Raw genomic sequence first — 15,173 nt, forward strand, 5'->3', positions numbered from 1 at the left:
AAAAGCGTGTAATCAGAATAATTGCTGGAGCTCATCCAAGATCATCTTGCAGACACTTATTTAAAGAGCTAGAAATCTTCACTGTAGCCTCACAATACACATATTCACTTACGAAATTTGTTATTAACAATCCGAACGATTTCAAAAGTAACAGCAGTGTACATGGCTACAACACTAGGAGAAAGGACGATCTTCACTACTCAAGGTTAAATCTAGCTTTGGCTCAGAAGGGGGTAAATTATGCTGCCACGAAAGTCTTTCGTAACTTACCTAATAGCATCAAAAGTCTGACAGATAGCCATATAGCATTTAAAAGGAAATTAAAAGAATTTCTTAATGGCAACTCCTTCTACTCATTAGATGAATTTTTGGATATAGTAAGTGGGTAATTTCCCAACCCCCAGAAAAAAAATTGAGTGTCATGTAATATTTTGTCTAATGTAATATCTTGTGTAGACACCTTTTATTAACCTGACACGTTCCACATCATTACGAAGTGTCGTATTCATGATCTATGGAACAAGTACTAATCTAATCTAATCTAATATAACAAGGTGGTTCAATTCTCCATCCGACTATCCCTGATTTGGGTTGATCTAAATGAGTGAAACTGAATTTCTTTGAAAGGACGCTGCTGATTTCCTACCCTATCCTTCCCCATATTCGTCGTCAAGGTTCCGGTCGACCACGTCTGACCACAACAAGAGCGGATCGTGCCTGCCTTACGAGAACTAGTAATGGTCTCCCTGAATCATTCTGTATTGTCCCGCGCCATTGCTCGGTGACTAGCAACAACCGAATTACGGAATTACTGTGCCATGCGTAGGTTGCCGTTAAAACCACGACACAAACGGCTGCGTTTGGAGTGACCGGGAAGCAAGGACTGAAGACGAATGGTGTCACACTGTCTTCAACGACAGGTCGCTGTCCTAAACTACCCCAGATGACCATCTTTAGCAAGTATGGCGGCGACCTGAGCAGAGGTCCTAGTCTTCCAATGTTTTGGAGGGACACAGCTGTGTATTTAACGTTACGATGTGGTGATCCATAGGGCACGACTTCAGGTCACAACTGTTAGCGTGCGAGAGATCTCTGACGGCACAGTGGTACTTCATTGACATCCTTTATCCTCACGTGTTACTTCTCATGCGACAGTTCGGCGGTGCAATACTTCGAGAAGACAATGCTCACGTGACATGCATGATGTTGAGGCAGCATCTCGGCCAGCGAGACTTCTAGCTCTGTCCTCGATAGAACATGTGTCGGTCCATCTCGGACATCAACTATGCCTCAGGGCTATTATCCAGAATATCGAGGTCCAGTTACAACAGTTGTATTTCAGCTTCCCTCAGGTGACGAAACAACGGCTTTATGACACCCTTTCAAATCGATTTAGTGCATGCAATCAGTGCCAGGAAGGGTGTACTGTTACACTGATAAGTGGGCTCCTCTTCTCAAGTTCTTCGTTAATATGACTCGATTTTGTCATTACTAAATGTAAATGTGTGACTAGGGCCTCCCGTCGGGTAGACCGTTCGCCGGTGGCAAGTCTTTCGATTTGACCCCACTTCGGCGACTTGCGCTTCGATGGGGATGAAATGATGATGATTAGGACTACACAACGCCCAGTCCCTGAGCGAAAAAAATCTCCGACCCAGCTGGGAACCGAACCCGGGCCCTTAGCATTGACATTCTGTCGCGCTGACCACTCAGCTACAGGGGGCGTACTTGTAATTACTGAAATAGCATTGTTTATCATTTCAACCAGTGAATTTTCACTTCGTTTCCTCCCGCCCTGCCGGCCGCGGTGGTCTAGCGGTTCTAGGCGCGCAGTCCGGAACCGCGCGACTGCTACGGTCGCAGGTTCAAATCCTGCCTCGGGCATGGATGTGTGTGATGTCCTTAGGTTAGTTAAGTTTAAGTAGTTCTAAGTTCTAGGGGACTGATGACCACAGATGTCAAGTCCCATAGTGCTCAGAGCCATTTGGACCATTTGAACCTCCCGCCCTCATGGGTGCTTTTCTTTCTTTGTCAGGAAGTATATTAACTTCTGTACAGGGTGTTTGCGTAAAAGCGTTCAGAAATGTAACGGGACATAGAAAATGCTCCACTGAACAATTTGATGTAGGGAAGAAGCCAGCTTAAGGAACTTGTCTCCCGCTTTGTCTAGCATTACTGTTTTCCAGCTTATTTACAACTAACATGTGTAGAAGTTTACACGTACTGTGCTATCTATTTACATGCACATTCTTGGCCGGCATCTTCTACCTGGCCGGCTGAATAGCCACCTGTACTTAAGGTTCGTGCAAAGATTTCTACCTCAGCTGTTGGAGAACACGGTTAAAGGCGCTGCAGTCTGGAACCGCAAGACCGCTACGGTCGCAGGTTCGAATCCTGCCTGCCTCGGGCATGGATGTTTGTGATGTCCTTAGGTTAGTTAGGTTTAACTAGTTCTAAGTTATAGGGGACTAATGACCTCAGCTGTTGAGTCCCATAGTGCTCAGAGCCGTTTTTTTGTTGGAGAACATGCTCTTGGATGTTCGTGAGAAGATGCGAATACGACATGACGGTGCACCGTCTCACTTCAGTGAGGATATCCGCAACCATCCCAGTACTGTCCAGAATGAGATTTTCACTCTACAGGGGAGTGTGCGCCGTTATGAAACTTCCCGGCAGATTAAAACTGTGTGCCAGACCGAGACTCGAACTCGGGACCTTTGCCTTTCGCAGGCAAGTGCTCTACCAACTGAGCTACCCAAGCACGACTCATGCCCCCTCCTCACAGCTATACTTCTGCCAGTACCTCGTCTCTTACCTTCCAAACTTAACAGAAGCTCTCCTGCAAACCTTGCAGAACTAGCACTCCTGAAAGAAAGGATATCGCGGAGGCATGGCTTAGCCACATCCTGAGGGATGTTTCCAGAATGAGATTTTCACTGTGCAGCGGAGTATGCGCTGATATGAAACTTCCTGGCAGATTAAAACTGTGTGCCGGACCGAGACTCGAACTCGGGACCTTTGCCTTTCGCGGGCAAGTGGTCCCGAGTTCGAGTCTCGGTCCGGCACACAGTTTTAATCTGCCAGGAAGTTTCATCCCAGTACTGTATTTCCTGGTCGCTAGACTGGAAAGGGAGGTCCTATTCCATGGCCTGCGAGGTCACCTGGCTTCAATCCCCTTGATTATTTCCTATGGGGTTATCTAAAGTCACTTTTGTATGAGACCCCAGCGGATACGGAGATGGAATTAGTGGAATTAGTTACCAGAACTGTAGCTGCCTGTGATGTGATTCGAAATACACCAGCGATATTTGTCAGTGTGCGTCAGAACCTTGTTCGCCGGTGTCATGCTTTCATTGAGGTTGATGCCCGTCAGTTTTAACACATTTTGTAAGATACAGTACAAATGGTACTTTCATTGTATCATTGATGGTATTTGCAGTTAATTGTAACTAATGTAAATAAAAAGAAGCAACGAAAAAAGCATACCAAATTTAAAAGAACGCAAAATCCACAAGGCTGGCAAAGTTTTACAGAAGTTCGAAATATAGCGCGTACTTCAATGCGAGATGCTTTTAATAAATTCCAAAACAAAATTCTGTCTCGAAATCTGGCAGAAAACCCAAAGAAATTCTAGTCATACATAAAGCACACCAGTGGCAAGACGCAATCAATACCTTCACTGCGCGATAACAATGGTGAAGTCACTGATGACAGTGCCACTAAAGCAGAATTATTAAACACGGTTTTCCGAAACTCCTTCACCAAAGAAGACGAAATAAATATTTCTGAATTCCAATCAAGAACAACTGCCAAGATGAGGAACATAGAAGTAGATATACTCGGTATAATAAAGCAGCTTAAATCACTTAATAAAGGCAATGCCTCCGGTCCAGATTGTATACCAGTCAGGTTCCTCTCACAGTATGCTGATAAAATAGCTCCATATTTAGCAATTATATAACCACTCGCTCACAGAAAGATCCGTCCCTAAAGACTGGAAAATTGCTCAAGTCACGCCAATACCCAAAAAGTAAAGTAGGGGTAATCCGCTGAATTACAGGTCTATATCACTAACGTCGATTTGTAGTAGGGTTTTAGAACATATACTGTATTCGAACATCATGAAGAGCCTCGAAGAAAACGGTTTATTGACATATAGTCAGCACGGATTCAGAAAATATCCTTCTTGTGGAACGCAACTAGCTCTTTATACTCATGAAGTAATAAGTGCTATCGACAGGGGATGTCAAACTGATTACATATTTTTATACTCGTATTTCCAGAAGGCTTTCGACACCGTTCCTCACAAGCGTCTTCTAACCAAACTACGTGCCTACGGAGTATCGCCTCAGTTGTGCGACTGGATTCGTGATTTCCTGTCAGAAAGGTCACAGTTCGTAGCAATAGACGGAAAGTCATCGAGTAAAACAAAAGTAATATCTGGCGTTTCTCAAGGAAGTGTTATAGGTCCTCTATTGTTCCTGATCTATATTAACGACATAAGAGACAGTCTGAGTAGCCGTCTTAGATTGTTTGCAAATGATGCTGTCATTTACCGTCTTGTAAAGTCATCAGATGATCAAAACGACTTGCAAAATGATTTAGATAAGACATCGGTATGTTGCGACAAGTGGCAATTGACCCTGAATAAAGAAAAGTGTGAAGTTATTCACATGAGTACTAAAAGAAATCAGCTAAATTTCGATTACGCGATAAGTCACACAAATCTGAGGGCTGTAAATTCAACTAAATATTTAGGGATTACAATTACAAATAACCTAAATTGGGATCACATAGATAATATTGTGGGTAGAGCAAACCAAAGATTGCGATTCATTGGCAGAACACTTAGAAGGTGCAACAGGTCTACCAAAGAGACTGCTTACACTACGCTTGTCCGCCCTATTCTGGAATATTGCTGTGCGGTGTGGGATACGCATCAGGTGGGACTCACGGATGACATCGAAAAAGTACAAAGAAGGGTAGCTCGTTTCGTATTATCGCGAAATAGGGGAGATAGTGTCACAGACATAATACGTGAATTGGAGTTGAAATCATTAAAACAAAGGCGTTTTTCGTTGCGACGAGACCTTCTCATGAAATTTTAACCACCAGTTTTCTCCTCCGATTGCGAAAACATTCTGTTTGCATCCACCTACATAAGGAGAAATGATCATCACGATAAAATAAGAGAAATCAGGGCTCGCACAGAATAATTTAAGAGCTCGTTTTTCCCGCGTGCCGTTCGAGAGTGGGACGGTAGAGAGAGAAGGTGGTTCATTGAACCCTCTGCCAGGCACTTCATTGTGATAGCAGAGTAATCACGTAGATATAGATGTAGATGTAGGTGAAAGGCACGCAGTAATGTGATCTTATTCCTGTTATCTCCCTAGTCTAGCTTTCCGACCCCAGGATCCCTACCTCAAATCGTTCAGTGGAGCATCCTCTATGTCCTGTTATACTTTTGCACTCTCTGACGGAAACACCCGGTAGAATGCAAGTGTTATGCACATATCAGGAAGAAAGAAGGAAGATTATTGTTTAACTTCCTGTATGCGATGTGGTTATTAGCAGTAGAGCACAACCTCGAATACGACAAGAATTGGGGTAGAAAATAGACAGCATCTGAATAAAAAGAATCGTACGGGCTACCCGTTAATCGAATTATATCTTGATGACAGGACAGCGATTTGAGTCCGTTCCTCCAGAAAGAGAGTGCAGTACCTTAACCAATGCCTGAACACTTTGAAGGTACCACATATTTAAGGGACTATCAATAACATATTCATGCAGCTGTCAGTGGAGGTCACCTGACGCAATAAAATTTTTAGTGACAGATATTAAGGCCTAACCTAGGCAATTAGAATAAGCGAGACATTATTGACACCTTTGTCGGAAACTGAAGGAAACGAGAGAAGATGACTTCTCCTACGTACTTCTGCTGATCATCCAAGTCTGCGCACTTGAAATGGAGAATCTTGCGTCCAGACGTGTGCTCCGGACTTACATGTCAAGCTACTGCACTGTTGCACAGCAAAGCTTGTTATCTGGAGACCATCGGCGCTTTTTGCACGTTAATCGACCCTGTAGATGCTATTTATGTTCAGCAAATGTGTTTCGCCACCGCGCACAATTCTCATATCTATGCGAAGCGACCCTGTGAAGTTTAACTAAGAGTGAAAGTTTAACTAAAACTCGATTCATTTCAAATTAAATTTCTTGTTCCTTGTCTTTAAATGTTTTGAAATGGCTATCAAACAGGAATTAAATCTGGTAGCCGAAAAAAATGTGTATTTAATCGTGGTTTAATAACCATATCAGAGTCAGCTATACAAATTGTTCCTACATCTACATCTACATACATACTCCGCAATCCACCATACGGTGCGTCGCGGAGGGTACCTCTTACCACAACTAGCATCTTCTCTCCCTGTTCCACTCCCAAACAGAACGAGGGAAAAATGACTGCCTGTATGCCTCTGTATGAGCCCTAATCTCTCTTATCTTATCTTTGTGGTCTTTCCGGGAATTATAAGTTGGCGGCAGTAAAATTGTACTGCAGTCAGCCTCAAATGCTGGTTCTCTAAATTTCCTCAGTAGCGATTCACGAAAAGAACGCCTCCTTTCCTCCAGAGACTCCCACCCGAGTTCCTGAAGCATTTCCGCAACACTCGCGTGATGATCAAACCTACCAGTAACAAATCTAGCAGCCCGCCTCTGAATTGCTTCTATGTCCTCCCTCAATCCGACCTGGTAGGGATCCCAAACGCTCGAGCAGTACTCAAGAATAGGTCGTGTTAGTGTTTTATAAGCGGTCTCCTTTACAGATGAACCACATCTTCCCAAAATTCTACCAATGAACCGAAGACGACTATCCGCCTTCCCACAACTGCCATTACATGCTTGTCCTACTTCATATCGCTCTGCAGTGTTACGCCCAAATATTTAATTGACGTGACTATGTCAAGCGCTACACTAGTAATGGAGTATTCAAACATTACGGGATTCTTTTTGCTATTCATCTGCATTAATTTACATTTATCTATATTTAAGGTTAGCTGCCATTCTTTACACCAATCACAAATCCTGTCCAAGTCATCTTGTATCCTCCTACAGTCACTCAACGACGACACCTTCCCGTACACCACAGCATCATTAGCAAACAGCCGCACATTGCTATCCACCCTATCCAAAAGATCATTTATGTAGATAGAAAACAACAGCGGACCTACCACACTTCCCTGGGGCACTCCAGATGATACCCTCACCTCCGATGAACGCTCACCATCGAGGACAACGTACTGGGTTCTATTACTTAAGAAGTTCCTGATGCATGTGTCTTCCCGTACGAAGCAGCTGGTGTAATTTATTCGTTGCCGCTACGGTCAGTGCACTTTTTAACTATATCGCTATATAATAAACGGAGCTCAAGCCATATCAAGTCTGTTGTGATTGACTGAGTAATTACAGGACTCTACTGTCTATGTCGACTGAATACTTAACCAGTGTTCGAGAAGTGCCGTGTTGCATTTGTGTTGGAATGGTTCAAAGTGTGCAAGGAGGGCAAAATTTAATACCAACCTTAAAGGGCAAACTGCGAGAGTAGTAGCAGTGATTAAAACATTGGATTTGTAGTCGGGAGGATTAGGATTCAAATCTGCATTCGGCTACCCTTATCTGGGGGAATACTGAGGTGGTTGATCAAAAGTTCCACGTCTGAATCCTTTCCCTATCCTTCTATAACCGAGATAATGCAGCATCTGTAATGACTGCATCGCAGAAACATTCCTCATCCTCTGTAAAACCTGAGCGCAGATCCAGGTAAGCATCAACTGAACGATTCCAGTCCTCCCATTGTCGGATAAATTCTCTAATAAAATGACTCTGCGAGAAGAAGCTGGTTTGGCAACGTCACCATCTCAGCGCAGTTTAACGCCCTCGGCTACAGAGGCTTGTCGACAAATTAAATTCCAGCGAAAGAGACTTGCTGGACCCCTTAATCACTGTGAAACAAGCCCAACCGGTTATGGCCTGTTACACTTTTCATATACGCTCGATGTACAGAAATACAATTACGTACTGAAATGGCAGTAACCTGTTAAAACTGGATCATTACATCGTTCTCTCTTATACAGCTGATTGCGTAATAAAGATAATCACCATCCCAGGCGCACATTTACCCTGAGTAGACATAATCGTTTACCTTCTATAGAAACTGGGGGACTAAAATTGGTGGAAACGCTGTTTATATCTTGGGCTTTCTTTGTAACTTCAACTTTTCGTTCGTATCCTTGAATTTACTGACTGGACCAGTTCTGGAAAGGCGTTCGGTGACACAATCCTAAGGGATTCCTTAATTCAAAACCACGAGAATATTTCATGAAGTCTTCGAAGAAACTCTCTTATGCTGTTCGGGTGTACCTAGAAAAAGGAGAGAAATCGACGACTTGCTATCAGAAACGGGGCTCAAGTTAGGACTAGGAGTGAACTGGATAGTAAATCGCCCACGTCATTCTCAAAGGAACCATCCCGGATACTGCCTTAATAGATTGAAAGAAACCACAAAAGCTGGTACTGTGTGATGGAACGAGGAAATGAGCCTAGGTCTTACCGAATAGGAGAGCAGTGTCTTAAATGATACGCCACCTCACTCGGTGCAAATATTAACCAATCAAGAAAAACATTAATATACTCCACTGATGGGTTATTTCTATTTAAAGTGCACAAAAACATGAAATAATTTCATGCAAAACTGAGGCTGTGCTGCTCCTATTAAGGTCTGAGCTGCCCGCCCGGTTGGCTGTGCGGTCTAACGCACGAGTGTCCGGGCGGGAAGGAGCGCCTCGTCCCCGGCACGAATTCGCCCGGCGGATTTGTGTCGAGGTCCGGTGAACCGGCCAGTCTGTGGATGGTTTTTAGGCGGTTTTCCATCTACCTCGGCGAATGCGGGCTGGTTCCCGTTATTACGCCTCAGTTACACTATGTCGGCGATTGCTGCGCAAACAAGTTCTCCACGTACGCGTACACCACCATTACTCTACAACGCAAACATAGGGGTTACACTCGTCTGGTGTGAGACGTTCCCTGGGGGTGCCCACCGGGGGCCGAACCGCACAATAGCCCTTGGTTCGGTGTGGGGCGGCGGCGGTAGTCGTCGTGGGGTTGTGGACCACTGCGGCTGCGGCGGGGACGGAGTCTCTCCGACGTTTCTAGGTCCCCGGTTAACATACAATGCAATACAATACAAGATCTGAGTTACATGACTTTCGATTACGTATCAAAAAATTTCGATCTGGTGCGACTGGTAAGTCAAGAATAAACAGTGAAAGGGTTCAGAAGTAATCAAAAACTTCCGAAACATTATCGTAAACTGGGAAAATGAAATACGACTATAACAAAGAGAGTTTCGTGTGCTGAATGTTACCCGTAAAGAGGTAACGGATGAGTTCCAAATTACCATCACCCGCCTAATATTGGATGGATCCTCAGGTGTTCCCACACAGTCCGTGCTGCCTTCTTTTTCCGATGAAAATGGTGAACTTATTTTGCTTGCCTTCCCGTAATATCGTTTGTTCAGTATCACTGAGATCTAGTGGATCTACTCGTAAAATTTGCCCATTGTGATGTAAGTAACCATTCCTGCACAGGATCTGTGTTCTCATCTTCGAAGTCGCCAACATCATTTGGGGAAAAGTGCAATATTGACAAAGTGCCTGTTGGCTTCTGTCTCGGGTTCTTCAGTCGACGGCCGTCTGATGATTTTTCTGACGTTTCGCCAGCACGAGTGGCTGGCATTGTCAACGTTTCACCCTCCACTGCTGATGGTGGACTGGAGCCGAGCTCGCGGCCGCAGACTATATGTACCTAGCACGCCAACGTCCGATGGCTTCTCCGCGGTAATTTCCGGTGCGGTTCTCCTCTTGCTACCTGAGACGGTCGTTCGCTGCAGCACGGGAAGCCAGGATCCGTTTACCTTGAGGCTTTCCTCTTTCTTGTTGAAGCTGTTCTCGTGTATGTGTATTTTTACAGCTTCTCTGAACAAGCAGATGTGACAGTTCTTCTCTTCAGCCAGAAATTCTGTGTCGGCGAATTTTACTACGTGGTCGGTCTCACACAGCGCGTGCTCTGCCACTGCCGATTTCTCGACCTGCCCCAACCTGCGATGTCGTTTATGTTCTGTAATCCAGGTGTTTGATCGATCGTCCAATCATTCCAACATAAACTTTTCCGCATGTGCCTGGTATGCGGTATATTCCTGGCATTGCAAGTGGGTCCCTTTTCTCCTTTCCCGATTTGAGACATTTTTGATTTTCTTTGTCGATTTGTAAATAGTCTTTACGCCGTGTTTGCGCAATATACGGCAGATTCTGTCCGTTACCTTGGGCATGTATGGCAGAAATGCCGTACCCGACATTTCTTTTTCTGATTTCCCACTTCACCTAGTGTTTGGCTCTGTTATGCGTCTAATATCACTCGTGGAGTACCCGTTGCTCTTCATAACACTCTCCAAGTGTTGTATTTCGCGTCTGAGGTGCTGTGTCTCACTTATTCGTCTTGTCCGCGTTACGTCGGGGATCTCCTCATTTTCGGAGGCACAATGGATCAATACAAGTATGCATCTATACTTGGGGACTATGTCCACACCTAAATGCAATTTTTTTTCGTCGAGACGATGCCATCTACCAGATGGACAACGCAACACGTCACACAGCTCGCACTGTACATGCATGGTTCGAAGACCACCAGGACGGGTTTACCGTACTACCCTGGCCACCATACTCCCCAGTCCAGAATCAGTGCGAGAACATCGATCGGAGTGTTCGCGCGATGGATTCTGAACCGAGAAACCTTGCGCAGCTGGCAACGGGACTAGAGTTGACATGGCTTCACATTCCAGTCGGTCTCTTCTAGAACCTCACTGACTGTCTTCCAGTACATTTAGCACCGGTCCCCGCTGTAGAAGTGATAATTCCGGCTTTTGACATGTGGTCACATTAGCGTGACTGAATAGTATATTTGCATACTGGTTCAAAAATGGTTCAAATGGCTCTGAGCACTATGGGACTTAACATTTGTGGTCATCAGTCCCCTAGAACTTAGAACTACTTAAACCTAACTAACCTAAGGACATCACACACAGCCATGCCCGAGGCAGGATTCGAACCTGCGACCGTAGCGGTCACGCGGTTCCAGACTGAAGCGGCTAGAACCGCACGGCCACACCGGCCGGCCTGCATACTGGTGAGGAATCAAAAGTGTTATTGATACGTATCATTGTTGGAATAGTAAGAGAGCATGGAGCCATGGAAGACGGGGTACGTGTACAACTGGCGATCTGAAGAGAATAATTAAAGGTTGTAGTACGACTAAGTGATGAATAAGTAACACTCCAATAAGAAAGTGACGATGTGAAGAATTTTAATTGTTATATGGACAAAATCTAAACAAGGCCCCGGGAGTAGACAACATACCATTAGAACTACTGACAGCCTTAAGAGAGCCAGTCCTGACAAAACTCTACCATCTGGTGAGCAAGATGTATGAGACAGGCGAAATTCCCTCAGACTTCAAGAAGAATATAATAATTCCCATCCCAAAGAAAGAAGGTGTTGACAGATGTGAAAATTACCGAACTATCAGTTTAATAAGTCACGGCTGCAAAATAGTAACGCCAATTCTTTACAGACGAATGGAAAAGCTGGTAGAAGCCGACCTCGGGGAAGGTCAGTCTGAATTCCATAAAAATATTAGAACACGTGAGGCAATACTGATCCTACGACTTATCTTAGAAGATAGATTAAGGAAAGACAAAAACCTACGTTTCTAGCATTTGTAGACTTAGAGAAAGCTTTCGACAATGTCGACTGGAATACTCTCTTTCGAATTCCGAAGGAGGAAGGGATAAAATACAGGGCGCGAAAGGCTATTTACAATTTGTACAGAAACAAGAAGGCAGTTACAAGATTCTAGGGACATGAAAGGGAAGCAGTGGTTGGGAAGGGAGTGAGACAGGGTTGTAGCCTATCTCCGATGTTATTCAATCTGTATATTGAACAAGCAGTAAAGGAAACAAAAGAAAATTTCGGAGTAGGTATTAAAATCCATGGAGAAGAAATAAAGACTTTGAGGTTCGCCGATGACATTGTAATTCTGTCAGAGACAGCAAAGGACCTGGAAGAGCAGTTGAATGGAATGGACAGTGTCCTGAAAGGAGGATATAAGATGAACCATCAACAAAAGCAAAATGTAGTCAAATTAAGTCGGGCGATGTTGAGGGAATTAGATTAGGAAATGAGGCACTTAAAGTAGGAAAGGAATTTTGCTATTTGGGGAGCAAAGCAACTGATGATGGTCGAAGTAGAGAGGATATAAAATGTAGACTGGCAATGGCAAGGAAAGCGTTTCTGAAGAAGAGAAATTTGTTAACATCGAGTATGGACTTTAGTGTTAGGAAGTCGTTTCTGAAAGTATTTCTATGGAGTATAGCCACGTATGGAAGTGAAACGTGGACGATAAGTAGTTTGGACAAGAAGAGAATAGAAGCTTTCGAAATGTGGTGCTACAGAAGAATGCTGAAGATTAGATGGGTAGATCACATAACTAATGAAGTATTGAATAGGGTTGGGGAGAAGAGGAGTTTGTGGCACAACTTGACAAGAAGAAGGGACCGGTTGGTAGGACATGTTCTGAGTCATCAAGGGATCACAAATTTAGCATTGGAGGGCAGCGTGGAGGGTAAAATCGTATAGGGAGACCAAGAGATGAATACACTAAGCAGATTCAGAAGGATGTAGGTTGCAGTAAGTACAGGGAGATGAAGAAGCTTGCACAGGATAGAGTAGCATGGAGAGCTGCATCAAACCAGTCTCTGGAGTGAAGACCACAACTACAACATGGACAAAAATGAATGAGGTATTTACGCATATAAGACTACGAACTGCTAGTTTTGCCTGCTGTTATTACGCTGCTCTCACAATTTCTAAAAAGTGTCATGGACTGTGATGGCAATGAATGACAGCACGAATAATGAAGAGTAATTTCAGTGGGTCAGTTGGTTTCAATGTATATAAGACTCAAGCTATTTAAGAAAAAACTTTCAAAACCTTGATATCGATTAGACACTTAGTAGCTGTTTGTTTGAAGTTCTGTGTGAAAGACTATCGGCAGTGGTGATTCATTTGCCTGGACGAGCGGTTCTAGGCGCTTCAGTCCGGAACCGCGCTGCTGCTACGGTCACAGTAGTTCTAAGTCTAGGGAACTGATCGCCTCAGATGTTAAGTCTCATAGTGCTTAGGGTCATTCGTTTGCCAATTCAAATTAAACAATTATAGTGCTGGAATTTCTTTGACTATTTGTGTATATTTGCTTTCTTTTGCTCAGATATGGCGCATTCCATTCACTATATGAGAGCAATCGATCTGCTGGAAACCAACTCAAAAGTGATGTGTAACCATATTTATATTGTGCATAAATGATGTTTTCTAGAAAACAAGGTAATGAAGGATCATCCTTTTATTTTGTAGCGAGTGAACCAATGAAAATTACAAGCAATTTTATAGACACAACAGGGTGGGCAAAGTTAAACTGGCCTGGAAAATACACTCCTGGAAATGGAAAAAAGAACACATTGACACCGGTGTGTCAGACCCACCATACTTTCTCCGGACACTGCGAGAGGGCTGTACAAGCAATGATCACACGCACGGCACAGCGGACACACCAGGAACCGCGGTGTTGGCCGTCGAATGGCGCTAGCTGCGCAGCATTTGTGCACCGCCGCCGTCAGTGTCAGCCAGTTTGCCGTGGCATACGGAGCTCCATCGCAGTCTTTAACACTGGTAGCATGCCGCGACAGCGTGGACGTGAACCGTATGTGCAGTTGACGGACTTTGAGCGAGGGCGTATAGTGGGCATGCGGGAGGCCGGGTGGACGTACCGCCGAATTGCTCAACACGTGGGGCGTGAGGTCTCCACAGTACATCGATGTTGTCGCCAGTGGTCGGCGGAAGGTGCACGTGCCCGTCGACCTGGGACCGGACCGCAGCGACGCACGGATGCACGCCAAGACCGTAGGATCCTACGCAGTGCCGTAGGGGACCGCACCGCCACTTCCCAGCAAATTAGGGACACTGTTGCTCCTGGGGTATCGGCGAGGACCATTCGCAACCGTCTCCATGAAGCTGGGCTACGGTCCCGCACACCGTTAGGCCGTCTTCCGCTCACGCCCCAACATCGTGCAGCCCGCCTCCAGTGGTGTCGCGACAGGCGTGAATGGAGGGACGAATGGAGACGTGTCGTCTTCAGCGATGAGAGTCGCTTCTGCCTTGGTGCCAATGATGGTCGTATGCGTGTTTGGCGCCGTGCAGGTGAGCGCCACAATCAGGACTGCATACGACCGAGGCACACAGGGCCAACACCCGGCATCATGGTGTGGGGAGCGATCTCCTACACTGGCCGTACACCACTGGTGATCGTCGAGGGGACACTGAATAGTGCACGGTACATCCAAACCGTCATCGAACCCATCGTTCTACCATTCCTAGACCGGCAAGGGAACTTGCTGTTCCAACAGGACAATGCACGTCCGCATGTATCCCGTGCCACCCAACGTGCTCTAGAAGGTGTAAATCAACTACCCTGGCCAGCAAGATCTCCGGATCTGTCCCCCATTGAGCATGTTTGGGACTGGATGAAGCGTCGTCTCACGCGGTCTGCACGTCCAGCACGAACGCTGGTCCAACTGAGGCGCCAGGTGGAAATGGCATGGCAAGCCGTTCCACAGGACTACATCCAGCATCTCTACGATCGTCTCCATGGGAGAATAGCAGCCTGCATTGCTGCGAAAGGTGGATATACACTGTACTAGTGCCGACATTGTGCATGCTCTGTTGCCTGTGTCTATGTGCCTGTGGTTCTGTCAGTGTGATCATGTGATGTATCTGACCCCAGGAATGTGTCAATAAAGTTTCCCCTTCCTGGGACAATGAATTCACGGTGTTCTTATTTCAATTTCCAGGGGTGTATTTATAAGGCTGATGCAGAATTGGCCCTAGTTAAGGGACAGTAGCACTGCCCATCACAGAAAATACTGAACAGTGGTTTCGATGCACTAGTCGGTTATACCTCCTGCGCGCGCATGTGAATCGCCCGCATGCTCTGCCCCGAGGACTTCG

The 15,173-nt window shown here is 45.3% G+C and overlaps 1 protein-coding gene across 2 annotated transcripts in view; it reads right to left on the reverse strand.

Annotated features, from left to right (window-relative positions):
* The window catches only part of LOC124721299 (excitatory amino acid transporter 1), a 700,822-nt gene that overhangs the window by 488,000 nt on the left and 197,649 nt on the right, over nucleotides 1–15,173 (reverse strand). The window lies entirely within an intron of this gene.

Source organism: Schistocerca piceifrons, chromosome X (assembly GCF_021461385.2).
Source record: "Schistocerca piceifrons isolate TAMUIC-IGC-003096 chromosome X, iqSchPice1.1, whole genome shotgun sequence".
NCBI lineage: Eukaryota > Metazoa > Arthropoda > Insecta > Orthoptera > Acrididae > Schistocerca > Schistocerca piceifrons.